The following is a 23,694-nucleotide window of genomic DNA, read 5'->3' as shown; positions in this document are numbered from 1 at the left end:
CCGAAGAGTCCCATGCAAGCCTGAATGGGCAAGTGGAAGGATCTGTATTGGAAGGCTAAAGAGTCTGTGGGTGGAAGCCTGAAGGAACTAGAGACAACTATCCAAAGGTGGTGGCAAACATTGGAGCTCCTCCAAAGAAGCCAAAAAGGGAGACTTCCTTCTTTCCCTTTTGATTCCATCCAGGCTACAAGCCTATTGGTCGGTGCCACCCACATTCAGGATGAGTCTTCCCTCTTCATTTTGCAGCTTACAAGTTAATCATCCAGACACACCCAGAACTGTGCTCCAATATTCCACTAGGCCAGTGGTGACAAACCTATGGCACATGTGCTACAGAATGCTGTTTGTTATCATTGAAAACTCTAAAAGGTTCAGCATCACTGTGCTAGGCATTTCTTAATCTATTCCAGTTGATACTACAATTAACTCCCACAAACTTCAATACATTAAAAAAAAAAAGTAAAATAAATACTGGTCCCAATGAAGTAGGTACAAAGGCCCTGGAGGCCTGTCCTCCAGCCTCAGAGAGTTCTCAGTGCTATAGTTTGGATCTAAAATGTCCCGGAAAAGTCTCACGTGTCAGAGGTGGGGCTTTTGGAAGGTGATTGGATCATGGGGGTACTCTACTCATCAGTAGATTAGCCCATTGGTGAAGTATAGTTGACTGTGCTATCTGGAGATGGGCAGAAGAGACAAGTCACTGGGGGTGACCTGGAAGGGTGAATTCTTGTCCCTAGCTCCTCCCTTCTTTCTCTGCTTCCTGAACAACATGATGTGAACAGGTTTCCTCCACCTCCCCACAATGATGTTTCTGCCTTGGGGCCTGCCAACTATGTACTGAATCTCCCAAAACCATGAGCTAAATTAAAGCTTTCCTCCTGTAAGCTGTTAGTATTAGGTATTGTGTCTAGCCATAAGAAAGCTGACTAACTCACCCAGGCTCTGAGGCACTGTTCATTTACACTCTCATGTTGCAGAGCACTGATTCAGTCTACCCCCGCTGTATTAGTTTGCTGGGGCTGCTGTAACAAAACACCATAGACTTATGGTTTAAACAAATGTATTTGCTCACAGTTCTGAAAGCTAAAGTCCAAGATCAAGGTTCTGGCAGGGCTGGTTTCTGGCAAGCCACTCTTCCTGGCTTCTAGATGGCTGCCTTCTTGCTGTGTCCTCTCTTCTTCACATGGAGAGAGAACTCTGGTGATTCTTCCTCTTTTTTCAAGGGCACCATTAAAGCCCCATCATATGACTTCATTTAACCTTTGTTACCTCCTTCTGGGCTCCAAATATAGTCACATTAGGGAGTTAGGGCTTTCCACATATGAAATCAGAGTGGGGACATAATTTAGTCCATAAACCTTCATATTTTCCAGAAGAAATTCAGGCTCCAAAAAGATAGATGATTCCTCCCAGCATGCTTTGGAAATCAGGGCTTAAGCCTAGACTAGACAAACTCTACAGTTCTGAGTACAGATTCAGCTGTTCTGGTGACCTGTGATGGCTGAGTGAAGTCGAGGGCACTATTTTCCCAGCCTCTGCTCAGAGGCCACCATCCCACCAGTACCCTGAGAATGAGCGGGGAGCTCTAGGAGCAGTGTGGGAAGTGCCACTGGCGTGGACTCTGGCATGAACATAGGGCATGTTCCCAAGGGACTTTGTGGGCTGGAGCAGATGAGCTGATAAGAGCCCACATGGTAATGGTGGTCTGTGTACCCATAGGGCGGGGGCGTACTCAGGGAGTCAGGGACACCAATGTTCTTCTGTTAAAGGCTGGGAAGTCTCAAGGTAGTAGATCTTCGGTGGACTGTAGCTACTCATGTTTACCAAGTGCTTTATAAACCTCTCTCATTGGGTCTTCACAGCTACACTCACAGGAACTTTTATTATCCAGGAGCTCAGGTAGCCCCTCAAAGTGACACAGCTAGGAAATGGTAGAGCCCAGTCACAGGCCAGGTCTGTTTGACTCTATAGTTTGTGTTCTTCATGTTGTATCTCTCCACCTGGGTCCTCCCAGTTCTCTCCCTTGAAGCACCTTTCTTCTCTGGAGCAGAGGAACAGCCTCTTGGTGATATTTCCAGGCCTCTTCCCACACTTGGTCAGATCTGAGCATCTCTCACCTCCAGGAGGAAATGTAGGGAAAGGAAATGTACGTTGCCGCTCTCCAGGGCCTGTCCAGGAGCCAAACAGATCAAATAGGGTGCAGGTGGGGGGGTGGAATGTCCCAGGCTGTCTTTTCCCAAGTTGAGGAGCGGAAGCCATGACAGCTAAGGGGATTTGTGGAAATTCCTTCATGCATTGTTACCAGGCAAAGGAAGTGGTTTAGAGTTGAGCTCTCAATTTCTGCCCTGGGGAGCCATGGCCAGTTTCTGCTTCTGAAATATTTTTTTGTGCGAAATTGAAGGGGCTGTTTCAGGTCCTGAGTCGGGTGGGGTGGGGGCTCCAGACAGTGCCATTCTACCCCTTCCTCCCAGTGCTGAAGGGGGCAGAAGGGTCCAGTAAGCCAGACAAACAGCCCCAGAATCTGTTCCTCTTCTTTTTCCTTCCACTTTGGGGTGGGTGGCTCGGAGCCGAGGCAAATGAACAGAAACATTTTTTCCAGGCCTGCTGGTATTTGTTTCTGGCACAATCAGCTCAAGCAGATTAGAGAAATAAGTTGCATTTTTGAGTCTGTGTTAGCTCCCTGGACTGGACCTCCTCACGCGTGGTCTCTGGTTCTACATGGCTTCTAGTCTGCTCTGAAGAGATTACTGGGACTAGTGTCCCTGGCATGGCTGCCTAGACCTGCCAGCTGGTCACTCATCCCCTGGTCTCTTGGGAAGGTTGTAATTAACTCACCAGGAAAGATGCACATGCATGTGTACGCGTGTCTACATGTGGAGACACCCACTTGTACACTTACATTTGTATGCACTTATATGTACCCGCTGGTGGCTGGTTTCTTTTCCACTGCCATCCTGGGGTCCCTTGGCTCCTCTCTGTGGTATAGAGCACTCCGTGGGAGTCCTCGACAGGATGCCGGAGGAAGGGGAGGCTGGGCCTTCCAAAGCCAGCACAGATCCCCACTGGAAACTCTTGTTGCGAGCCAGACATGGAGGGATGTACCAGGCTGCTCCACCCAGGCCCTGCCAAGAAATCCTTTCCCAGAAAATCACCTTTGCGGTGTGACAGAAATCTGGCAGGGGAGGGAAGCACATGTAGACCCAAAAGGTCTTTCTTGGCCCTGTGTTCTCTCTGGTTAGAAACCCAGGGCGTATCAGCTTGGCTCCAGAAACTGAATTAGGATAACCCACCCTGAGGGAACTTTCACAAGATAGCTAACTGGGAAGGAGGGCTCACTCTTCCTCCTTCTCCTTCTCCCCTCCTTCCCTGCCTCACTCCCTTTGTCCCTCCCCTCCCTCCTTTCTTCCCTTTCTCCCCTTTCTCCTTTCTTTCCTCCCTCCCTCCTTCCCTTCCCTCCCTCTTTCCTTTCTCTCTCCTTCTCCTGCTTCTCTTCTTTCACTTTTTTTAGTCCAGTAGAGAGAGCCCCAACACCCTTGTCTGTTAATCTCTCCATATATCCAGCTCACTCTAGGCCCCAAGGTCGGGGCATTTGACAAGGCATAGCCCAGGGACTACGGAGTGTCTCTCGTGCCAGCCTCGCCTCTGGGTGAGATAGGATGGTCACAGCGGAACCTCACTCTCAGCCCCACACTCTTTCAGGAGCCAGAGCAGCAGGTCAAGGCTTTTCATGAAGGCCTGAGAGAAATGGAACTTGTCACATGTCAACTGGCGTATTCTACTTGGAAGAATTATGTCAGAGTTAACAAAGAAGGATTTTTTTCTTTTTCTTTTTTAGGGGTTTTGTTTTGTTTTAAAGCAACTTACATCTGTGAGACTTCTGGGAAACATACAGGTTCCCAATGGGTAAAATATGAATTTTTCAGTCAACATTTCTAATGTCCAAATACACTTTAGGACTATGAAAACTTCATGTACGATGATATGGTGTTATGAAGTAAATCATAGTGAACAGTTGTAAGAGAGCATTTTATGTTTTATTTTTATTTCCATACACGGTTTATTTCTGCTCTGACATTTTATTATAATTTCTTCCTACAGTAGGTAAAGTGTTTGGGAAATTAATTTAAACCAGCCTGACTCTCTGTGTGTTTTTTAATATTTGTTTAAGCTTTTATTGAGCTTGTCAGGCAAGTCACTGTGCAAAAAAGTAGCCGAAAACCCCTTTTTCCTTCTGCAGTGCCTGCCCATTAATACGAGGTGGTGACAACAAGATTCTCGCACCCTTCAAATGGGGGATTATTCTGGGTTTTCAGGGAAATTTGAGCCACCTGTTTCAGAAACCTCTTAGTGACTTAGCGGGCTGATGAAGGTGTCTCCCCACTCAGCTGTCACTCAGAGTTTAGCTCCTTGGGCTGCTCCAACCTGGCCAGGCCCTGCAGGGCCAATTTGCAGCACTGGTTGGAGGCCTGAGCTCTGAGCTGTGCCCCCTGGCTGTGGCTTGGCCTCAGCCTAGGCCAGAGAAGCAGCTGCCATCTATCTGCCTACAGGGAACTTTCCAGATCCACAACAGGCTGGCTGCCCCTGGGTCTAGGCTGCCCAGTCTGGAGCTGTTTATCATGGACAGCAGAATGACATGGGATCACCTTTGAGGAAGTGCGTTGTGAGAGCCAATTGTGCGGCCTACGTGTCGGAAAGCCATGCTGCCCACAAAATTTGGCCAAGAGGAGAAATAGAAAGTCAACATTTTCCAGCAGGCTGGAAAGGCAGCTGGGTATTTCTCAAGCCCAAAATGCTCACATGGTCCTTGTGGTGGTGAGAGGAACGAAAGATGGCCATGCTCGGGGCTCAATCTGATCTCTACTACTGTAGGTTCAGGAAAGGCCTGTTAACCCAGATGAGACTTCCCTGGGCCCGCAGTCTCAGTGTTCCACACCAACCAGAAATCTCATCAAACTTAGCCGCAGAGGGAGATTAGACTCAGCATGTTACGCTTGGAAGGAGTCTTGCTAGTGCTTAGCACCAGGGACTTTGGAAGGATGGTCCTGGATCCCCAGCATCAGCACCTGCAGGAAATTTGATGGAAATGCAAATTCTCGGGCATGACCCGGACTAGGGAATCTGAAATGCTAGGGGTAGCCCCAGCAATATGTATTCTGACAAGCCCTATGGGGAGGTTGTTGCAGGAGGCTGTCTGAAAACCACTGGTCTAATTCAGCCCAATGATTTGATCAGTGGGGAAACTGAGGCCTAGAGTAAAACAGGAGGAAGAAAAATAACCAGCTTATCTCCAGTTGTTTGTGGTAGAACCTGGACAAGTTCAGCCATACCTGGCCAAACACCTGGTTCTCTTTCTGCCCAATCTCTTACCACTTCAGAGACAAGGCCATAATTTCCACATCCCACCAATTACTACCATTGGTCTGGCTTTTCTCTCCCTCTGCTGACATTACACCCTCTGCAAATTCCGGGTGGGAGAGACATGAGAAGGCATGCTTTACAGTCGTGTGCATCAGGGAGGTTAAAAGAATTCTCCTTGGCTCTAAGGAAAGACCAGGTTCCTTAACAGTTGAGGTAGCTAGGTCGGGCCTCTGCCTACCACCCCTGCTGAGTGACAACATATTCTACTCCATGTGACAATCCCCCATGGTCCCTGATATGGATCCAGAGGTGGACTTCTGGTCCTGGGGAGGGGGCAGCCACAGGCTGGCCAAGGATCTCCAAGACTCACAAGCTTGCAAAGGTGATCTGGACCAATCAAACCCCTCCCCTGGGAGTATAGAATTGGGAAATGTAGAGGCTGTAACTGTCAGCAATGGAAACCAAAGCTGGAAGGGTGGTTGGACTGCATGACACAGAAGGGGTCTGGGCAGTCCTGAGGATCTTTATGCAAGCTGGGAGAAGGCAAAGTAAGCCAAAGGAATCAGGTAGTGGGAAAAAAACAAGAGAAGAAACAGAAGCAAAAGCTCCACAAGAAAGATATGTGGTTATCGTTTCAGTTCTCCCAGGGCCTAATTTCTCTGAGGCTTGTGTTCTTGGCACCTAACACACTCCCTGTTGTGCTTGACCACAGACATACTTTGCTTGAGATAACCTGGGTGAGTCCCTGACTCTTACAACCCGAGGTGCAAGACCAGAGCTTGGCAGCTTTTTCTCTTAAGGGCACATGGTCTCTGATGAAGCTACTCAGTGCAGCCTTCTGGGGCAAAAGCAGCCATAAACGATGTGTAAATAAATAGCTATGGCTATGTTCCAGTACAACTTTATTCTCAAAAGTGGGTGACCATCTTGTCAGCCAACATTTGCCAACTCTTGTGCTAGATTAAAGCTCTAGTGTGGTGCACACCTGGGACGAAAGACTCTAATCTTTAGGGAGCCTGACCCTCCCCTTCCCGAATCCCGTTCCGTCCAGCCCAGGTCTCATTTGGCTATGAGTCTTAGTCTTAAGAAGAAGGCAGTATATGGAACACACATTCCTTCTGTACCCTCTTTTCTCCTACTGCCCTGCCACTTTCCTGGCTAGCCAGCTACCTCTTTAGTCCTGGTAGGAGTCCCAAGCCCAGAAGTTTATGGGTGCTCAGATTATCTGATCAGCAGACAAACATACACACGGGTATCTACAAAGCAAGGACATCCTCTAAGCTCAGCTTTGATGAACTATGCAACATTGTACAAAAAGGAAAGCTAGGAGGAACCCTCATAATTTCAACATTGTGTGAGAGTTGTAATATTCTGGAAAACTCAAAATATTTAAGTTAAATATATATAATGATGAACATAAAACAGGTAAAAGAAAGGAGTAGAGGAGACTGTTGCACACTGGCTAGATCCTGCCCTGCCTAAAGTCAGTGACAGGCTCTTCTCAGCTCTAGGTCACCTTTTGGGGATCAGCCCATCTGATATTACACTTCCCAATTCTTGAATATCTAAATTTTTATTTATTTATTTATTCATTTATTTATTTATTTATTGGTTGTTTTTTTTTTTTTTTTGGTACCGGGGATCGAACTCAGGTCCTTGCTCTTGCAAGGCAGGTGGCAGAACCACTGAGCCAAATCCCTGGCTATTTATTGGTTTTTTGAAGACAGGGTCTTTTCCTCTTGTTCAGGCTGGCCTTGAACTCATTATGTAGCCCAGGCTGGTCTTGAACTTGCAGCAATTCTGTCTCACCCTCCTGAGTGGTAGGATTATAGGCATGTGCCACCACAACCAGCCCTCTAAATTTTTAAAAATGTAAAATCTCCTGATTTTTAAATGTCAGCAGCTAATTTAAATTTAGAAAGAAATGTGTTCTTTTCAAATAATATCCACAAGTCAGATTCAAACCATGGGACACTCAGGGTCAGTTTGTCCTTCTACCTGTGACAATTGTTAGCACATTCAGCTCACTTCTCAGAGGACAACCCTGTATTGGTCTCTAAGGTTTTAGAGGTGAAACTTAGTCCAAAAAGAGCCAGGGAGTTTGCTTAGTAGTTGCTGATGCAGGATCAGGCCGGGCTGCCACCACGCAGGCTCTCAGTTTCCATGTGAAGCTGGCCCTCTTGTCAGGCTGCAGTGGCCTTTCAGCATTGTCCTCCACTCTCATCTGGGCTGTGCTCACAGTGCTATCTGCCTGTGGTTGCTGCACCTGGCAGGTGGGGCTGTGAGAAACCAGAAGAGCTAGGTACATTTAATAAGAGAGCAGGCCCTGGGGTCCCACCCTATGATGCATGTTGGGGAATGGCCCTTCGCATGCAGCGTCCTCATGCAGAGTCTGCCCAGGGTCAATCCTAGGTTGCTTTTTAAAATTAAGGAAGGTGTTTTCCTCCTTAGGACCCAACAGGAAGAAATACGCTGTTTGCAAAACAAGAGTTGTGAGACTGCAGGGAGAAATAAGCCTAAAAAACTGGGACATGGCTTCTAGAAGAGATCACGGGGAATTCTTTTTCTAGAAAGTCTTAGAGACGAATTAGCTCAAGAAAGCTTGGAGGGCAGGGGCTGAATCCTTTGAGGATTCCTTCCAGAGAATGTCAGCCTTGGGTAGAGATTGGGCCAAGTCCAGAGAGTTTGAATGTAGCCGCTCCTCCGAGAGTATGTCTCTGGCTGTGTTCCTGAGCCAGATGAAAATGGTTTTTGGATTATGCAGTGTTTTGTTTTAATTCAGGCCTCATCTTCCTTCCATTAGTTCATGCCAGCTCATCATTACTAGCACTGGTTCTGTAATTATCAGTTGTGGATCTATTTCTCTGTGGCCATTCGGAGTCAGATAGTGTAGGTTTTCTTCTTAACTCTTTCATTACTAGCCATTCCACTCTGGCAAATGAATCTCCCTGTGCCTCAGTTTTCCCACCTGTAGAATGATTTTAGTATATGTGCTGATGAAGCGACCACCCACCTGTAGAATGAGAACAGTCTCATGAGTTGTTGTGAAATGAAGATGAGAAATGGGTTCATTTATTCCTACATGTTTATTGAACACCTGCTTGTAGGTTGTAAATAGATAACTAGACAGGCGATGTTCCTGATTTTGAGATGTTGACAATTTGAGTGTGGGCAGCAACTCCGAAGTGAAATTACTATTGTTGTTTTATAGGTGCTGTTTGATAATGATGTTCTTACTGCCCACCTCATGGGGAGGAGAGATGTGGTCCTAAGCTGTGGCTCACTAATTTTCCTGACTAAGCTTGGTCTAAAAGATCCATCCTTCATGGTATACCAACCATTCTGAGAGCCTGCTGGGTGTGAGAGACAAGCTTCCAGAGAATATGGATGTTAAAAAAAATATGCTTCCAAATGATTTGATGTTCTTCCCTTGAAGAACGATCGTTTAGCTGAGCTTGATGGCACATGCCTATAATCCCAGCACTTTGGGAGGCTGAGGCAGGAGGATCACAAATTTGAGCCCAGCCTGGTCAACTGAGTGACTTAGCAAGACACTGTCTCAAAACAAAAAATTTTAAAAGGCCTGGGGATATAGGTTGGTGCTAAGGCCTATGGTTCAATCCAGAGTACTACTAAATAGGTAAGTAAGTAAGTAGAGCCTTAAGGGGTAGGGCTGTAGCTCAGGGGTAGAGCGCATATACAAGGCCTGGGTTCAATCTCCAGCAAAAGAAGGAGCAGGAGCAGAGCTTAGTCCCTCTCCCTCTGCATGTGGACTAAACTTATACCTCACTGTAACAAACAGAATGTGGCCCAAATGAGGGGGCTGTGACACACAAGGGCAGATCATCAAAGACTTGACAGTCCCCTTCTGGCTCTTGCTCTTGCTGTGGGCTTGCTCTCTCTCAAGCAGCCCCTGGAGAGGCTTGCGTGGCAAGGGTAGTGACCATGTGAGCAAGCCAGGCAGACGAGCAGCCACCATCCCCAGCCATACTTTCAGATGACTGCAGCCCCAGCCGGCACCTTCACTGCAGCCTCATGCAGGACCGAGCCAGAGCCACATGGTGTGAGCTGCTTATGATTCCTGCCTCACAGAAACTGTGAGAGAACTAATTGTTGTTCAAGACACCAAGTTTTGAGGTCATTTGTTATGCAGCAATAGAGAGCTAATACAGTGCCTTTACCTAGATCTTAGAGGAAACATCTTTCTAAAGATTTTGCTGAGCGTGGTGGTGCATGCCTGTGATTCCAACACTCAGGAAGCTGAGGCAGGAGGATCACCATGAGTTGGAGGTCAGCCTGGATGCTATAGTGAGTTCAAGTCTAGCCTAAGCTAGACAGCGAGACCTTGTCTCAAAAAACAAAATCAGGCCGGGGATTTAGCTCAGTGTTTTCGCTGCCTGCTGAGCAAGCGCAAGGACCCAAGTTCGATCCCCGGTACAAATAAATAAATAAATAAATAAAATAAAATAAAAGACTGACTAGGGTGAAAGTCTGTAGAGAGGACTCTATCTTACTCTAAGAAAAAAACAGTAAGATGGGAAAAGCTGGCCATCTACAGTGTAGCCATGGGTCTCATAACTTTGCTGGTACAGAAACCGCCCACTCAGATGGAAATCAGAATGCGAGACTTCCTGCAGCACTGCAGATTACTAACTCTTGTATACTCCTGCTGGAGCCTGCATGAGCTGGAGGCACAGAGGAGAGGTTTCCAAACATTCCACCTGCCTCCCGGGCCCTGAGCCTCCAGCTCTGCACTGATCCATTTGGTTGGTGATACTGTCAAACCAAGCCAAGGTTGTCTTCCTCAAAGGAGCAAGCTGCATGAGGAAGGAAAAATGTTTCCAGGGTTGGGGGAAGAGAGAAGCAACAAGATGGTAATCAGGACTGAAGTAGCAACCGGGCTCTCTCTCGTGTGCGATGGGGCACCCACGGCCTCTGGCTTCTCCGAGGCCTGCCCTCCCAACCTCTGCCAATTGCCCCTGAATTGGACTATGAAAATATGTACAGTGTCACTTCCTGGGACATGAGATTCCTCAATCACGCTTTTCTTCCCTTACTCTTCATCTGTGATGATTAATTCTCTGTGTCCTCTTAATTGGGCCAGAGAGTGCCCAGATATTTGCCAAACATTATTCTTCACCTATGGGAGTGTTCCTAGACTGACCCTTGAGTCAGTAGACTGAGTGAAGCAGACAGCCCTTCCTGATGTGGATGGGCCTCGTTCAGTAAGTTGGACATCTTTGTGGAAAGGCTGGGTGAGAGGGAACGCTCCCAGTCGGGCCACTGAGCTGGGATGGTAGTCTTCTCTGGCCTTCAGACTTGTGTTGAAACATTGGCTCCTCATAGGTCTCCAACCTCCTGGCCTGGAGATTGGAACTTACATCTTCAGCTTTACTGATTCTTGAGCCTTCAGACTCCAACTGGAACAACACACTACCTCATGGGTCTCCAGCCTACCAAAGACAGATCTTGGGACTTCTCAGCCTGCACAACCATGTGAGCCAATTCCTTATAATATATATTATAATGTATAATTATATATTATATATTATAATTATTATAATATAATATATATATGCAGAGAATAAAAATATCTTTCTCTCCTTTTTCTCCTTTCTCTTTCTCCTCTCTCTCTTTCTCTCTCTTCTTTTCTTCCTCTGGGGAACCCTGGCTAATATACCAATCCATCTTACACACATCTGCTTCCCTCCATCTCCGCAGTGTCTGCTCAGTCCACCACAGTCCCTCACATGCAGATCTGTGTTAATCTCCTCACTGGTTTCTGTAACTGTGCTGCCTCCCACACATAGATGTGTCCAACCCCTACCCGCCTCTCCTGACTGTAGTGTCACCTTCTTTGGAAACTGTGTCTGTAGCTGTCATTAAGTTAAGGATCTAGATGAGATCATCCTGCCTTAACTGGACTGACCCTAACACCAACGACAAGTGCCCATGTGAGAGCCAGACACTCAGAGAACATCCAGAGAGAAAGAAAGCCATGTGAGACCGAGGCAGAGACAGGAGTGATGCTACCACAAGCCAAGGCTGACTGGGGCCACCAGGAGCTGAAAGAGACAGGTTTTCTCTTAGAGCCCCTGGAGGAAATTGGATCTGTTGATACCTTCATGTCAGTTGTCTCCATTCCAGGCCTGGGAGAGAATGAATTTCTGGTTTGGGTTTTTTTGTTGTTGTTTGTTTTGTTTTTTTGCAGTGGTGAGGAGTGAACCCAGGGCCTCATGCATTCTAGGCAAGTGTTCTACCCGAGCTACACTGCAGCCCAAGATTTCTGTTGTCTTAAGCCCCCTGTGTGGTTCTTTTCGATGGGCCCTGAGGGACTAACACACAGCCCTGCTCGTGCTCTTGACTGACTGAGAAACGATCTCATCCCAGCAGTCAGGGTGATCCTGGAGAGATCCAAGTCTGATTTTAACTTCTGCTACAAACACCACAGCGGCTTTTTCACCATGTCTTGGAAGAACTGCAGATCTCTGAAGCCCAGTCAGACCCAGCTTGGGTACCTCCTGCCCCTGCACCACCGCACTCCCGTCACCACACCCTGCTCTCTCCTGCCTTGGTCTTCCCAGCTGCTGTTCGCTCTGCCCAGGACCCTCCTCCTCTAGATCTTTCAGGGTTGGTCCTTTGTCACCCTTCAGGTCTCAGTTTAAACATTTCCATCACAGACTCTACCCTGGCCCATCCTGAATGCTCTCCAACACACCGGGCTACCAACCATGCCGGCACCACTTACGCTCTTTATAATTTTTGTCACTGTTTAAAATGAGTGCATTTTCTTTAATGTTCCCACCCCTACCACAGAAGCAGGGACAGTGTTTTGCTGCCCACTGTGTCCTAAAAATCTAGACCAAGGCACAGAGGTGGCTTATAACAAATGATTGCGAGTGCATGTGATCATGAATTGCTTATTTATATTCATTCACTCAACAATTATGTGTTAAGCACTTAATTTGTGCCACACAGGCATTACAGGTCAATCTCAGTGACAAACATCACATTTCCTTTTCTTTTAAACTTAGTTTTATTTATTTTTAAAATTAAGGAAGACTTCTGTCTCAGTCAGTCAGTGTTTACTAGAGAAACAGATATAACATGAGATAGACAAATATATAGGAATTTACAAGATTGGCTTACAGTGGCCACCCACAGAGTCGGATGTCAGGAAGTCCAGAGGGTCTGCGCACTGGGGTCCGAAGGATTCACTCGAAGGTCTGGAGCTCACTGTACTGTCCTATATGAGTCTGTATCTGAAGGCTGAAGAGTCTACGCTGGAAGCCAGGAGAGAACGTCCAAGGTGAAAGTGAAGGCTGGAGCTCCTCCAAAGAAACGGAAGCAGGTCCAGCAGGTCCGTCCTTCTTCATGTCCCCTTTATACCATCCAGGCAACAAGCAGCCCTAGGGCGGGTCTTCCACATCCTGTGGTGTGGAATTGCTGAGCCAATTTAATTGAGATCTCTTACTCAAGTTGGCACAATCAATCAACCATCACAACTTCCAATGGGATAAAACTCAAAAGGTAAAACAGGTATTGGGTAAGAGCCTGTGTGTTGATTGTGAAGTTCTTGGCTCTGAGCGCCCAACACACCCTTCCTTGCATCCTCAGTGTTTGCACCCTGGGCCTGGCTCCAACTGTCTCCTCTTTCTGCTTTGTCAGCTGCTTCACGTGAGACTCTCCACTCATAGAGCCAGGGGAAAGGGTGGGACCAGAGAAGAAGAAGGGCCTGTTCCTTACCACGGGCCCCTGTCTGCCCTTGTACCCCCTTCTCTCGGAATCCAGTGGGCAGTGTGTTTCAGACCAGCTCCTTGTGCAGCCCCAGCCATCGGCAACTGCTCTTTAGAGGCCTGTGCTCCAGCATGTTAGGAGGCCCCTCCTCCAAATGTCTTAGTTTTTGAATAATTGATAATTTGAAATAGGAAGAAAAGGTCCAAAGGTGTAGGGGTGGTGGGAGAGAAAGGGGAAAGGAAAGAAGGGAAAGGAAAAATTATGAGAAAAGAAAAAAATGGGAAGGAAGTCTATGTAAATAGGGAAGGGTGGTGGGGTGAAGCGGGCATAGGTAATGGGGAAAAAATAAGAACCAAGATCCATCATGTACAGGTACAAGCACCCAGTGATAAATGTAAACGTATTGTATACCTAAAATGTACCAATAAAAGAATTTTAAAAATAAATAAATAAAAACTAACCAAAAAAACCCCCAACAAATGTCTTAGTTTTAATAACTTAACCCAACCTCTTCTCTGTGTTTCCCCACCCACAATGGCTACTTCCATGAAAAGTTGGGGTGTTCACCTTTCACTTACCTGGTTAATGGCTTCACATCACATTAACAATTCTTTGTATCCAGTTCTCACAGTTTAAATGGCCAGTGTGGTTTCTGGCTGCTGGATAGACATTGATTGATTCAGCCTCATTTCTATATCTGTCCCCTCTTCTCCCCAGGGGCAAGCAACAGACTGGTTTCTTATGTATCCTCCGGAGATCAAATGCCAATTCTTTGAGTCAAACTGTTTCACTGAATATAGAATAAGAGTAGCCAGGCATGGTGGCACATGCCTGTAATCCCAGCACTCAGGAGACTGAGACAGGAGGATTGCCATGAGTTCAAGGCCAGCCTGAGCTACAATAACTCCAGGAATAACTCTCGTGGCTGTTAATGCCCAGGCAGGTGCCAGGTCCCGGGAGAAAGACTGCTTCATGTGGAAGATATTATTATTCACTCCATTTTGCAAATGAGGAAACTGAGGCATAGAGGCCCTGAATATCTCACTCAAGCTCATGCAGTCAGTTAGCACCAGAGCTGGCATAGGAGTCCAGGCACACTGGTCGAGCATCCTCACACTTACTCTCTTTGTGGTCTTGCCTTTCCTATAGTTTATGGTCGAGCTTGAGCTTTAAATCTGAGCCATGAGATTTGATTCCCACTCTCTGGCTTGCATCCTTGAGCAGACATCTCTTTGGGCCTTTGTCACAGGGTACATAAAATGATACAAAATGATTACCTCTCCTATAGATGCGACACTACATTCCAGCCCGTCATGTCGCCTGTGGCCTATAGTCCTTCTCAGAAGTGCTAGCTTCTGTAATTACCACTGTCACTATACTTTCCCTCCTCACTCAGTCTGTGTCTATTCTTCCCTCTTCCAACACATGTAGGCAGTGATGGGTTGGTAAATGTTCAACAACTAGCTTTCCAAACTTTTTAAAAAGCCCTAATTTGTAGTTTTCACTGATTTCTGTGGTGTTAATTCTCCCACCACAGCCAATTTTTTGCTACCCACATGGTGCCTTCAGGCTCGCTCATTTCCAGAGGACTGAACCTAAGCCTCTGCTGGTAGACAGGGGTTTCAGTGAGAAACAGATTCCCCAGCTTTGTCTAATAAGAGCCTCAAAATACACCCACTTTGGGATGGGGATCTAGCTCAGTGGCTCCGCTGCCTGCCCCGCAAGTGCAAGGACCCGAGTTCGAACCCCAGTACCAAAAAAAATAAATAAATACACCCACTTTGATGCTGCTCAGAACCTGCGTAGGTGATCTGAGTTTGAGAAGTGGTCCCGGACTTTTACTCAAGAGTCTGCACTCGACAGACATTTGTTGAGCTCCAGCTATTAGAAGCCCTGACTCAAATATGAAAACCTAGGCACCATGTAGAAGCCGCTTGGTCAGGGCTGTGCTCCGGTTCACTCCTGTTCCTGGGCAGAGCCAGTGCTTCCCTCTTGTGCCTTCCCCTGCTCCTTTCCTCCTCTTTTCCTTCCTCTCCCTCCCTCTTCCCTCCTCCCTTGGGCAGGACCCCAGCCAGCCAGCTGCCCTGTCCTGGGCCTTGGGCAAGGCTGCTCTGGGAACCTGACCACACTGTTTTCCGGGTTCCTTCCACTCCCCTGCTGTTTCCAAAATCTATTGCCTTTTGGGGGAGCACATCACTCAGTGGCTTCCTCTGACCTTTGGAGGAAATGCCTCCTTCTGTTCTTACCTTTAAGTGAGAGACTAGGTGAGGCATTCTACATCAGATATTTTTTTCCTTCAGAATTTTGAGGACACAGCTTCATTTTCTCCTAACATTCAGAGTTGCTGTGGAAAGATATGATGTATGATTCTTTGGGAGCTTGTCTCCCCCTTGTCCCTGGTTTTTAAAATTTTTCTCAGTGCTAGGCTTTGATGTGAAGCTATTTTCATCCATTATTCAGAGCACTCTGTGGATTCTTTTAATTAAAAATGCCTTTCCATCCTGATACATATTACTGAATTATTTCTTATGGTGGCTTTGTACTACATCATCTTAGCTGAGGTAGAATTACACCTCCTAGAATTCCTTTCTCTGTGTGGTATCAGGCTAATGTCAGCCAGATTTTGTGCCAGCTTTAGAAGATGGAAGTGGAGCCACAGCCGTGTGTCGATGCCCCAAAGGCTGACATCCATACCAGGCACCGAGGCATCTGAGGCAGCACAAGGTTCACTGCTCCATGAGCTCTACAAAATCTGTTACTTCACCCTCTCCATATTCTTTGGGCAGCATGGTGGGGAGTTCTGTGGCACGGAGACAGTGATTGATTCTGTTGGTGGTCACCATGGCATTCAGTTGGAGGTAGTAAAAGATAAGGGTTGAAGTTTGTCCTCTTGGAGGCCATTCTGTCCCTTTTTTCATTCACATTAGTTTTCCTTCCCAACTGCCTGTCTTCAGATACTCTGGGCTCCATTCTAGTTGGAAAGGCAGTGATCTACGTAGACTGCTCCCCCAGCTCCACGGATGTCTTAGTCACTTTCTTGTTGCCCAGTCAGAATACCTGACACTCACAAATTAAAGAAGGGGTTTTCTGGGGCTCACAGTTTTTAGGGGTTTCAGTCCATAGTTGGCTGGCTCCAAGGCAGAAACGGGATGGCAGAGGAAAGCTGTGCACATTATGCCAACCAGGAAGCAGAGAGAAGGGAGGATGGGGGTGGGGAATACATCCTTCCACTGATGAGTATAGCACCCCCAGGATCCTTCCACACACACGAGACTTTTTTGGGGGGGACATTGTAGATCTAAACCATAGCAATGGATTAGGAAGGCCTAATCCATAATAAATCCCTTATCCTATATCCCTTGACCTGGGTCTGGTCAAACCCTGATGGATTCATCTCTTGAATGATTTCCTCTCCTTCATTTTCTCTATTCTTTCTTTCTAGAGACTCTGTTAATTGAAGATTCACCTTCTGGAAGATTCTCCACTTTTCTTATCACATCTTTCTTATTTTTCAGCTCTTTTTGTTTTACTGTACTTTCTAGGAGAGTTCTTAGTTTTACTTCCCAACAATTCTATTGAGTTTACAGTTTATGCTATTTGTCATCTCCAGATGCTGTGGTTTGGGTATAGCTTGCTACCCAAGGGCTTGGTCCCAAGTGCATTGCTATTAAGAGGTAGTGAGTCCTTTATGATGTAGAAGCTAAGGGCTGGGGATTTAGCTCAGTGGTTTCGCTGCCTGCTGCACAAGTGCAAGGACCTGAGTTCGATCCCCGGTACCAAAAAAAAAAAAAAGAGGTGGGAGCTAATAGGTCATTGAGCGCACTGCCCTCAAAAGGGTTTAAGCTAGTTCTTGGGACCCTTGAGTTCTCACACTTTCTCTCTGGTGATGTATCTCTCTTTCTCTCTTGTACCCCCATTATTATGTCAAGTGGCATGAAGTCTTCATCAGGGTTGGAACAGGCACCATGACTTTCAATCTCCACAACTGTGCTTTACATAAAGCTCTTTTCTTTATAAGTTACCCAGCCCTGGGTATTTATTACAGTAATGGAAAACAGCCCGACACCATTTTTTGTTCTCTAAATATTCCTTTTCTATAGAATACTGTTCTTTTTTATGAACACAAAAATGTCTTAACACTATGGAAATAGTAATGATGGTTTAAAAAAAGTCTTTTAAGATATTGTTTCTATTTTCTCCAACATGTTTTTAAAACATTTTTTTCAACTTTTTAATGTTTGTTTTGGTCTCTGTATTTCACCCGACTTTCTTCAAATGTCTAGTGAGCTTTGTTTGTTCATATTTAAGAACGAGGTACTTCCTGGAAGCTCTGAGTATGAGGAGCTTATTGACCCTGTGATGTTTGCTGTTTACTGGTTTGGGGAGCTCTTTTATTGGGAAACTCCTGATTTTAGTACTTTTGGATCTTTCTTTTTTAAAATTTTTATTAGTACATATTTGAAGTACATCATAATTACATTCATCATAGGGAGTTGGTACACATACATAACATCTTAACTCTTTCTTCTTCTTCTTCCTTTCCCTCCATCTCTTGGTCTCCTTCCCATTTGCAAAAGATTTATTTCCCTTCTTCCTATTATCTTTTATTTTGGTCTTTAAATTATTTGTGCTTTGGTTTTCTCATATAAGAGAAATCATGTGATATTTAAGCTTTTATGTGATTTATTTCACTTAATATGATGATCTCAAGATGCACCCATGTTCCTACAAATGACTGAAATTTATTCGTTATGGCAGAGTAGTACTCCATTGTGAATAAACATCACATATCTATTCATCTGTTAATGGACATATAGACCACTTCCAAGATTTAGCTATTAGAGTTGTGCTGCTATAAACATGGGTGTGCATATCTCACTGTAATATGATGTCTTTAACTCTTTGGGTAAGATACCTAGAAGGGAAATAACCTGGGTCAAATGTCATTTCTAGTTTCAGCTTTTTGAATGATCTCCATACTGATTCCCAGGGTTATACTAGTTTACATTCTCACCAACAATGTAGAATGGTTCCTTTTTCTCACCCAGCCTCATGAGCATTTGTTATTTGATACTTTGATGATGGCTATTCTTTCTTGAGTATGATGGAATCTCGGTGTTTTGTTTTGTTTTGTTTTGTTTTTGGTACCAGGGATCAAACTCGGGACCTTGCGCTTGCAGGTGCTGGAACCACTGAGCTAAATCCCTGGCCTCAGTGTTGTTTTAATTTGCATTTCTGTAATGGCTAGAGATGTTGAACATTTTTTCATGTACTTATTGTCTTTCTGTACCTATTCATTTCAGCTGCCCATTTTTTATTGAACCTTTTATTTTGGGGTATTTTTCTTTTTAGTTCTTCGTATATTCTAGATATTAGTCCTTTATCTGAGGAGTAGCTGGCAAAAACTTTCCATTCTGTAGGTTGTCTCTTAACTTGGTTGTATCCTTTGCTGGACAGAAGATTTTAATTTAATGTGATATTATTTGTTGACTCCCCCCGACTCCATACCAGGGATTGAACTTAGGACCTTGCGCTTGCAAGGCAGATGTGGTACTACTGAGCTAAATCCCCAGCCCTATCATTTGTTGATTCTTAATGTTATTTCTCATGCAAGTGGAGTTCTCTTCAGAAAGTCTTTGATTATGTCTGCATCTTTAAAAGTTTATCTATTTTATCTTCCAGCACATGAAGTGTTTCTCTTAATAGATCTTTGATCAATTTTAGTTTAGTACATGGTGAGAGATAAGGGTTTAGATTCAATCTCCTACATGTGGATAGTCAGTTTTCTCAGCATTTTTTGATAAAGAAGCTATCTTTCTTCCAGTATGTTTATGGCCCTTTGTGAAAGACCATATATCTGAAATGCGTCTGAGGTTGTTTCTGCATCTTCCATTCTGTTCCATTGGTCTGCATGTCTGTTTTTGTGCTAGTACTATGCCGAGTTTTTTGTTTTTGTTTTTTGTTTTGGGTTTGTTTTTTTGGGTTTTTTGTACCAGGGATCGAACTCAGGACCTTGTGCTTGTGAGGCAGGTGCAGTGCCACTGAGCTGAATCCTGGGCCCAGTAACATACTGTTTTGATTTGTTTTATCTTAATCATGTATGTTTGCAATATAACTTAAAACCCAGGATTGTGATGCCTCCTGCTTTGCTTTTATTGCCTAGAATTGACTTTATTATTCTAGATCTCTTCTGGTTCCACATAAATTTTAGGATTGTTTTTTCTAGTTCTGTGAGGAATGCTATTTCTAGTTTAATCTGTGTATCAGTTTTGATAGCATGGCCATTTTGACAATACTGGATCTAGTATTTTGGATCTTTCTTCTTGGGCTAGTCAGATTCCCCACAGAAGGGGTTCCTAATCTCCTGCCAAGAGACTGAAGGACTAGTTGCCAGCTTACCAGGAACCAAGGAAGGAAGGAGGACTCAGGGAGAAGGTGTTTCTCAGCATTTACTGTGTCAGTGAAACTTAATCCATGTTCTTCACGGCAGCCTCACCATGTGTAGGGCTGTTTGCACGTGAATACTTGTAGCATCTGTGTTAGTTAGCTTTCCGTCAGTCAGACAAAACACTTGAGAAAATCAACTTCAGGGCTGGGGATTTAGCTCAGTGGTTCCGTTATTTGCCTCGCAAGCACAAGGACCCGAGTTCGATCCCCGGTACCAAAAAAAAGAAAATCAACTTCAAAGGAGGCTTATCATTCCAGAGAGTTCAGTCCATGGTTGGTTGGCTGCCCTGTCTTTTGGCCTGGGGTAAAGCAGAACATCACAAGAAAGAGTATGTGATATAGAGCAACACTGCTCACTTCATGGAAGCCAGGAAGTAAAAAGAGGGCAATAGGAAGGGGTTGAGGTCCTAACATCCCCTTCATGGCTGTGTCCCCAGAGACCTAACTTCTCTTCAGGAGACCCCATCTCCTAGTTTTTACCACCTCCAATTTGTGCCACAGGTGGGTGACCAAGCTGCTAGTATATGGGCCTTTACAAGATGTGTTTTTGGTTTTTTTTTTTTTTGGTACCAGGGATTGAACTCCGGTCCTTGTGGTTGCGAGGCAGGTGGCAGAACCACTGAGCTAAATCCTGGCCCTTAGAAGATGTTTAAGATCCATACCATAGCAGCAGTTTTGTATATAATTGCCAGAAGCTGGATGTAGCCAAGATACCTTTCAACAGGCAAGTAGAGTGTGTGGCATTCAGACAGTGGAATGTTATTCAGTGATTTTTTTTAAAAAGTGAGCTACCAAGCCATAGAAGGAGATAGAGCAAATGTAAATGCACATTACTAAGTGAAAGAAGCCAACATATTGTATGACTCCAACTATGTAGCCTCCTGGAAAGGCAAAACTATAGAAACAGTATGAGATCAGTCAGTGGTTCCCAGGACTTAGTGGGGAAAGAGGGAAAGATGAAGGGGAAGAATGAAGAGTAGGAGCACAGGGGATTTTTAGGACACTAAAACTATTCTGCATGATACTGTAATGAGGATACATGTCATACACATTGTTTCAATCCACAGAATATACAATGTAAAGAATGAACTCTAGTACAAACTATGGACTTTGATTAATGCTAACATATGAATATTGGCTTATCAGTTGGAACAAAAGGACTGTACTAGTGCAAGACAGCAATAACAGGGGGACCTGGGGGCCGAGGATTTAGCTCAGTGGTTCCACAGCCTGCTTCGCAAGTGCAAGGTCCCAGGTTCGATCCCCGGTACAAAACAGGGGGACCTGGGAGAGAGAGGAGATTATATGGGAATTCTGCTTAGTTTTTCTGTAAATCCAAGACTGTTCTAAGAAATAAAAGTCTATTTATTTAAAAAGAGTATAAGAACATGAGGTAGGTTGATTTTGTTTGTTTGTTTTGTTTTGTTGAGACATGGTCTTGCTATGTAATTTTTTTAAATTAAATTCTTTTATTGGTACATTGTAGGTATACAACACAATTACATTTCTCATTGGGAATTGTACCTTTACATAATGCATCTTGGTTCTTATTTTTTCCCCATTCCTAGCCCTCCCTTCACGCCCTCCACCCTTCCCTATTTACAAAGACTTTATTTCCATTTTTTCTATTTCTCATCATTTTTCCTTTCCCTTCTTTCCTTTCCCCTGCCCCTCCCACTAGCCCTACTCCTTTCCTATTTTGCTTTATCAATTATTCATTCTAATCATTGGTACATTTTAGGTATACAATATAATGACATTCATCATTGGAAATTTGCACCTTTACATAGTCTCTCTTGGTTCTTATTTTTCACCCTTGCCCAGCCCTCCCTTCAACCCCTCCATTCCTCCCTATTTACAAAGATTTTGTTCCTATTTTTCCATTTTCTCATATTAATCCCATTCCCTTCTATCCTTTCCCCTGGCCCTCCCACTTCCTTCCCCTTTGCCCCTTTTCTTCCTATTTCACATGACCTATTATACATTTAGTCCTTATTTACACTTTCAGTTTCTCACACCAGAGAAACTATTCGGTATTTATACATGTGTGTCCTATTTATTATTGCTATGTAATTTTGCCTGGGCTTGAACTCACTATGTAGTCCAGGCTGGCCTCAAATTGATGACAATCCTCCTGCCTCAGCCTTCCAAATCCTAGGATTATAGGTGTGCACCACCATGTCAGGCTATGGTTGATTTTAAGATAAAACCTTTCTAGAAAACACAATCCTGTTGTCCCTGAAGGTTTTGTGTCACTTATTCTTGGAACAAATCAATTTCATAGTAAAGCTATTTAAGAAAGATGATACATTTGGGATAATATATGTATTCTCCTAAAATGAGGGTCCAGTTCGGATGACTGTGAGATTGCTTAGAAGTCAATATTTTTTAAACATTTGATCCAGAGGAAAGAAGAGGAGCCCTTTGCATTCATCAGTTTTCTCTCCTTTTGTCTCTCTTCCTCTCCAGTTTTTATTGTCATTATTACAATACTTTTCTATGGAGCCTGTGCCATGAAGCCCCAGAGTCCCAAAAAAGACCGGATGCCTATTTTAAAAAGACAGAGTGAGTCACACTCAATGAATAGGAACATTCCACAGAGGAGCATTGTTCCCCAAAGCCCGCACTGATAACCCAGCTCCCACACCCTCCACTGTGACTCACGCTTGTCCCTTAGATTGGAAGTGCAGCCAAGGGCACCTGGCCCAGGGAGATTCCTGCGAAGGCAGACAACACAACACCTCAGATAACACAACTGGCCACCGACAGTACAGTTGGCACTGCCCTGTGTAAACCTCAAGGTGGAGCTGCGTAGGTCAGATCTGAAGACCCCTCCCTAGACGTGCCGCTCAGTAGTTTATGAATCTTACGTAGAATCCCCCATCTTAACATTTTCTTCTGATGTATTGAAAACTATTTTCTTCATTCGACAGCCATATGTGCCTGTATATCAGGTGCTAGATATATGTATATATGTGTATATATGCTAGAAACTGAGCTATAAAGATAATAAGAAATAATCATTGTCACCAAGCGCTTACACCGTCCTGATATGTTTGGGATTAAACATCCCAGAGGTAACATGGAACAGTGAACTCATTGCCACAATGATGGGCGTTTTCTGGTTATGTCCACAGCGTGAATCCTAAGTGTCCCCTGCGAGTTCTTTGGGCCAGCTGTACCTCCTGCATGCATGCTCGGGTTTTGATGGAATTGACCTCCAAGCGCAGCTCCAGGTTGGGCCCTGGCTGGCCTGCATCAGCCAGTCTTTCCATCTCACGACTGGTTGTTGGTTTGGAGAGGGGCATGTTTCTCCAGTTCAAACCAAAAGCAGACAGGAAATCTCAACCCATGTAGGAGCCGCTAGAAAAACCTTCTTCCAAAACAGGAGATGAAGCAGAGATTGAGGAGTAGAGTATGGAAACAGAAAGGAAGAGCGGTTTTCATGATGTCACTTGAAATGATTTTTTCAGTTACATCAACCCCCAAATTTTCTTTATTGTTTGAGCTACAGTTTTTTAATTTGTCACTGGAATCAAATTATGTCATATATTCTAACTTATGATGAAGAAAGAAAAGGAAACAGGATAAAAAAAAAATGATGGGTGATATGCCATAGTGTGCAACCAGGCCAAAGGACCACGAACAAGTTGACAGTGCATAAGCAGCCACGGAGTCAAGGAAAACCAGTGTGTGAAAAAGACAGCGCTCCCTGAGAGCTCTCAGCATTTGAACCCCTGTCTATGTTGGGGGATCTCCACAATCCTGATGGAAAAATCAGGCTCCCATGACAAAAGCCCACTCCAGGCCCCTGGAGGTTAGGATGCACCAAGTGATTGACAGAAAGTCACATACTCTTCCTGGGCCATGGGATCCAAAGAAGCAGGAAAAGAGGATTCATCCCAGGAAGTGGCAACTGTCTGGTTTCCAGCAGAAGCATTGAGTGGTGTGGTGACAGCGGTGTCCCCGCCAGGTGGGCAGCAGGGCCTGTTCTCCCTTGGTTCCTGCTGGCTTTCCAGGCTTGATTCTTTACCTCTCTAGCAATTCTGTGAGCTCCTATGAATGGAGTTCTCAGTCCAGAGTCAATCACAGAGCTGGTCTTTAGAGGATATTAGCTACTGTAATTCCTTTAGTTCCAGAGGGGAGCTTGCT

This window comes from Heterocephalus glaber, unplaced genomic scaffold (assembly GCF_053883595.1).
Source record: "Heterocephalus glaber isolate CG9 unplaced genomic scaffold, H.glaber_assembly_v1.0 deba00001463, whole genome shotgun sequence".
NCBI lineage: Eukaryota > Metazoa > Chordata > Mammalia > Rodentia > Bathyergidae > Heterocephalus > Heterocephalus glaber.
This window is presented reverse-complemented; position numbering follows the sequence as displayed.